The sequence below is a fragment of the Balaenoptera musculus genome, chromosome 8 (assembly GCF_009873245.2).
Source record: "Balaenoptera musculus isolate JJ_BM4_2016_0621 chromosome 8, mBalMus1.pri.v3, whole genome shotgun sequence".
NCBI classification, from domain to species: Eukaryota; Metazoa; Chordata; class Mammalia; order Artiodactyla; family Balaenopteridae; genus Balaenoptera; species Balaenoptera musculus.
Genome location: NC_045792.1, coordinates 63,121,668 through 63,127,990, shown reverse-complemented (window position 1 = coordinate 63,127,990; position 6,323 = coordinate 63,121,668).

Genomic DNA, 6,323 nt, shown 5'->3' with positions numbered 1-6,323 from the left:
ACGCGGGCCCAGCGAGCAGCCTCTGAGTGAGCTGGAAAGTCAGCGCCCAGAAGCCATCCGGGCGCAGCGCCTGGGTGCCGCGGAATTCCGCGCAGTCAGCCAGAGCCGCGGGCCACGGGCCCTGGGGTCACGGAATTGGAAAAAAAAAGACGCTAAAGGGAGAGCCCGAAGGGGACAGTCCCCACCCGACAGCTGGATACAGGCCCAGCTCTAAGGGATACTAGAGACCCCAAGAGACCTGAACACAAGGAAGCCGGTCAAAGGGACCCCAAATCTCCCTGCAGAGACAGAGCGACACATTCCCCCCGGCCTGCGGGCTCGGAGGGCAGATACCAGTGGGCGAGCGTCCCTGCGGCACTGACCCAGGCTGCTCAGGTCCTGAGGGGTAATGTCAGCCTGCAGGGGGCAAAACGTTCCTTCCTCCTGCTGGGCTGCGGCTGAAACCAGAGCCAAAAATAGAAGCTGAGATCAACCGAAAGGAATGAGACTGAACAAACATATGCGTGTGTCTAAAATCCTGATGGGACACACAATAAAGTAATATTCCCAAACACGGCTGTAAGGCGGGATTACTTAGTAAGGAATGCTCGGATAAATGCATGAAAACTTGGAGAAAAAAATGTAAGTTCCACATTATACATCAAAATAAACTCCATGTGGATTAAAATTCTAAATATTTTAAAGAACAGTCATAGAAACACTATATCAAATAGGATAAAACCGAATTATGGCTAAATGTCAGCATTCTCAAAGCTGTAAAGCAATAGAAGAATGCAAAGGAAAACTAACTTTCAAAAATATAAAAACTGGGCTTCCCTGGTGGCACAGTGGTTGAGAATCTGCCTGCTAATGCAGGGGACACGGGTTCGAGCCCTGGTCTGGGAAGATCCCACATGCTGCAGAGCAGCTGGGCCCATGAGCCACAACTACTGAGCCTGCGCGTCTGGAGCCTGTGCTCCGCAACAGGAGAGGCCACGATGGTGAGAGGCCCGCGCACTGCGATGAAGAGTGGCCCCCACTTGCCACAACTAGAGAAAGCCCTAGCACAGAAACGAAGACCCAACATAGCAATCAATCAATCAATAAATCTTTAAAAAAAATGTATATATATATATAAAAACTGAACAGGATTTTTAAAAGAAAAATATTGACACCAAACAACAAGCAGAAAACCCCTCAAACGTATAAAAGCTTGTTTAAATATATAAAAACAACCAAGATATCAATAACTAAATAGACAAAGAAGTTAAGTGTGTAATTCATGAGGAGAAATAAAATTACTGCACAAGTGCATGGGGAAACGTTCATTGTCCTTGAAAATCAAACATTTTAAACTTAAAACAACCTTGAAAAATATTGAATCATTATGTTGTACACCTAGAACTAATATAATATCATAAATCAATTATACTTTAATTTTTAAAAAAACCTTGACATAGCACTTTACATCTACTAAAGTTGCAAAAATGTTTTAAAATTATAATGCATAATGTTAGCAAAGCAGAAAAATAATGGAGTCACACTAATACTATGAATATTTTTAAAATTGATTTATTTTACATACATATTAAGACAATGATAAATTCATTAAGCTGAAGTGATATAGTCAAATATGTGTCATTTTATCTTCACTAAATTAACAAAACCTTAACCTCAATGGAAGGTGACATTGCAAAAAGATTGCTTCACCCCATCCTCCTCCAGAGCTGGAGTTAGCCAGACATAAAATGCCACTTCTTCATTTTCAGTACACTCAGTCCGTTTCAAAATAAAGTATCTAAAGATATGAATTAAAGTACTGCCACAGTTTAGGGAAAGGGTCTTCAAAGTAAAAGCAAAAAAAGGTCTTGAGTGAGTTTATCCACTTTTGTGGTTTTCAATACCATCACTATGTTAATGATTCTCAAAACAGATTCCTAACCCGAACCTCTGCCCTGAACTTCAGACTCAAACATTTGTCTGTCCATGTGACCTCTCCAAATGGATGTCAAATGTAAATGTCCAAAACTGACCACCTGTTCTCCATCCCTCCTCCCCCAAACACACACACACACACACACACACACCACGGACAAAGTAGTTTCTCTAACAGTCTTCATCTGTTAATAGCAAGTCAATTCTTTCAATTGCTCAGGCTCCAAACTTGGAGTCATCCTTGAGTCCTCCCTTTCCTTTAAAAGCTGAATCAGGTCATCAGTTCTCTACTTAAAACCTACCATGTCTCTCCATCTATCATATCTGTAAAAGCTGAACTGCTTACTGTTCCCTAAAGGCCCCACCACCTCTCTGACCTTTTCTCCTACGCCTCTCCCCTCCCATCACTCCTCTTGGTCAGACTGGCCTCCTTGCTATTCCTCAAATACACCAGGCACGTGCCCACCTGAAGGATCTGTTTCCTCAGCCAGGAATGTTTTCCCCTCCATACTCAAATGCGGTACATGCCTCACTGCCTGCAGATCTTTACTCAAAAGCCAAAACAACTTTCTCAGTGAAACAAACACACAAAAAACTCCCTGCTTTGGATTTTCTACTTTATCACTATCTAAAAGTATATATATATATATATATATATATATATATATATATATATATATATATATATATATATGTTTCACTAGTGTATTTTGTATATTATCTATATTTCCTTAGAATGTAAGCCTCTGAGGGCAGAGATGGTTGTCTGTTTTGTTCACTGACGTATCCACAGTGCCCAGAACAGTGCCTGCCACCACATGGTGGGCAGTGGATAAATGTTCACTGTATAAATTAGAGGGGAAAGGAAAGAAGGTAATGCAATGTGGTAAAGATCAGAGACAGGAGGAAACATTCTCATTAACAGAAAACCGAAACAAACAAACAAACAAAAACCCAGAAAACTAGCTTAGGGAGATTATTAAGAATACAGGTGTGGGAATTCCCTGGCGGTCCAGTGGTTAGGACTCCGAGCTTTCACTGCCGAGGATGCAGGTTCAATCCCTGGTCAGGGAACTAAGATCCCAAGCCGAACGGCACAGCCAAAAAAAAATGTTTTTTTAATTAAAAAAATAAAAAGAATACAGGTGTGGTAGTGCAAAAGGTTCTACAAAATATAAATAGGTGTCTGGGTCACCAAGATAAAGGCTGGAGGCCAAATATTCTCTGACAAAGAAGACTGGCTCCCTCCCTAGTTCGTACTTTACATCAGGCTCCATCTTCAGAATCAGTCCCCTGAAGGGTAAGAATGCCAGAATCTGCACCATGCCCTGCCCTAAAGACATACCCTGGCCCCGGAAGGTGGCATGGAGGGGCTGATGGGACAAGGGGATGCCTAAGACAATGTTTGTCTCATTTAGGATACTCTCAAGTAAGGTAAGGTAACAGAAATCTCAACTCAAACTGGTTTAAATAATAAAAAGACATTACTGTCTCAGAAGCAATGAGGATCTGACCATTTGTTTGATCCAGAAGTTCTCAACAACTTCAGGGGCTTGTTTCTCTGGACTGTCTCTCAGCTCTGCCCTCCTCTGTGTGTCGGCTTTGTCCTTAGACTGTTTTCCCTTGTGGGAGCAGGAATGGCTCCAGTGTTTTCAGACCGTACATTCTTAGACCACCCCATGCATACAGATTCCAGGCTTCAGTCTGTTTGGGTCAGTGTCTGCCATGTGCCCAAAGAAACCCCTGTGGCCAGAGAAAAGCCAACATGCAGATGGGGGGTTAGGGTTTTGGGAGGAAGCTGCCTTAGGCCCCTCCCCTGAGTCAGTCACTGGGCCAGGGGTATGGGCTTTCTCTAGCTAGTTGAAACACACCACTGGGGCTGGAAGTGAAGTCAATCCTATCTAAAGAGCATGGTTTCTCCATAGAGAAGAGAGAGTGGAATGGATGCGGCGGACCAGCCACAGGATCCATGACAAAGGAATATGCACCAAGGGCTGGGGTGCAGGAGATCATTGTCTACTTCTATGCTGATGCAGGTCTAATTACCCATCCCTTCACCAGGGCCAGGTCCTGCAGAGGCTCCCAAAGAACATCACCAAATTTTTGTTGGGAACCTGGTGCAAAGCCCTAAATTACACACTGGGTTGCCTAGGGTCTTGGTTTGTACAATCATAGAGGCCACTTCAATCACGGTCTCCTTTGGTCCTGGTCAGTCAGTCCCACTGTGCCTCCCTCCCTCCCTGTCATCTCAGGCTAACTCTCAAAATGCAAGTCAGTCCAGTTACCTGGCCCCTCCCTTAGTCTTGGGTGGTGTTGCTCTCTGTCCTTCCTGCCGCTACTCTCAGCCTCCTGAGCCTGTATCACCTGCAACCTTTGTTCACCTACAGAAAGAAGTGCCCTCCACTTTCTGCCTTAACTGAAATCTGGCTGAGGACATGGCTTCCCTTGCTGATCTCTTGAGAGATGCCAACTCATTCCCATTGTCCACCTACCATGGGACAAGGAGGATGGTGGTCAGCATCTTTCCACCTCTCACCGCCTCTTTTGGACCATCACTCTGCTTTGAGTCTCCCTTCATTGGCACTGCCATCTTCCCACCTCCCAACATTCACTGGGAAATATTGCCATCAGCCTGGATAACTTAGTGTCTCTGTGGGTAATACCTTCTACATCTTGAAGTCTCTGACTCCCGTGTCTCCAACGAATTTGGCCCTTCTTGCCACTTAGGCCACTCATCCTTTGGGCACACTCTGAGCCTTGTCATCACCTTGAAGGGCTCCACTGTCTGACAAAACCCCCGTTCTCCAAACATGGCCATACTTGTAGCTCTCCTTCCCTTACCTCACCACCTCCTTTGTCTCCTTATCCTTCCATCTTCTTGTCAACACATACTGCTAAGCAGTGGTGGGGAAAATTCCATTCCCCTTTGGACTGGGACCAGGGTCTCCAGTTCCAGCCCCCTGACATCTGGATTCTCTACCACACTTCCAAAGCTGCTCCCTCTAATGTCACAAGACTTCTATGTTGCTAAACTAGAGGGACACTTCAGTCCTTATCTTATTAGTCCCCTTCTCTACGTTGACCACTTCCTCATTCTTGAAATTCTCTTCTCCTGGGGCTACCGAGACACCTGTCACTCCTCATCTTCTTCTGTCTCCTTGGATGCTCTTTCTCCATCTTTGTCACTAGTTCCCTTTCCTCCATCAACCCCATAAATATTGTTGTTCTTTGGGTTTACTTCTCCTCTCGTTTTACAAATTCTTCTCAGATTCTCTCTCTCAGGCCCCGGTTTCAATGGTCACTCAAATGCCAGTGATGCCCAAATCTAAAACTTGGGCATGGATATATAGCTGATCACCCATTGGATACTGCCACCAGTGTGCCCCTCAGGGACCTTAACCTTAATATGTCCAAAATTGAACTTTCTATTCTGTAACTTGAACTCCCCTTTCTCTTCACTAAAGCATCATACTCTGTGTGAAATGGCAGAGTCTAAGTTAAGACCAGCAGATGCTGCCTCTCCCCTGGATAGGAAGGGAAACTTGAATAGTACTCATTATTACCAATTTAAGATGCATTAATATGTCCCAAACCTTCCTTTGATTCAGCACGTTGGTGAATATAAAATCATTTACAATCCTATTCTCCTCTTAAAGTCCTGAGTTGCTCAACTGTAAATTCTTTTCCCACGGATGATTTCAGGGGGAAATACGGTGCCTTGGCCAGTTGCTCATCTTGGGTTGGCAGTTGACATGAGTCATGCAGTACAGAGCAGGGTCTAGGTGAGCAGATACAGTGCATTTGTCTGCATGGTTAAAAATGAGTTTTGCTTTATTGCAGATATTCAGCTTTCTATGAGAAGAGGATGGGTCACATGTAAAGCTAGGGCTTCCCTGGTGGCGCAGTGGTTGAGAATCTGCCTGCCAATGCAGGGGACACGGGTTCGAGCCCTGGTCTGGGAAGATCCCACATGCCGTGGAGCAACTAGGCCTGTGAGCCACAACTACTGAGCCTGCGCGTCTGGAGCCTGTGCTCCCAACAAGAGAGGCCGCGATAGTGAGAGGCCTGCGCACCGCGATGAAGAGTGGCCCCCGCTTGCCACAACTAGAGAAAGCCCTTGCACAGAAACGAAGACCCAACACAGCCAAAAATAAATAAATTAAGTAATTAGTTTTAAAAAAAAAGTTTAAAAAAAAAAAAGCTAAAAACAGATGTCCTATGAGAACACTCCAGGAAAGTGCCTAGGTTTCTGGGTCTTGTATTCTCTCCTGAACTGGGAGGTATTGTGTAGCCATCTTTGAAAAACAATCTTCTGCATCTCAGGACTCCAAATTTTCTAACAACTGTCTAGTATTAGTGATTCTAGTGCACTGTATTTCTGTAAGAAAAACCCTAAATTTTGCTCTTGG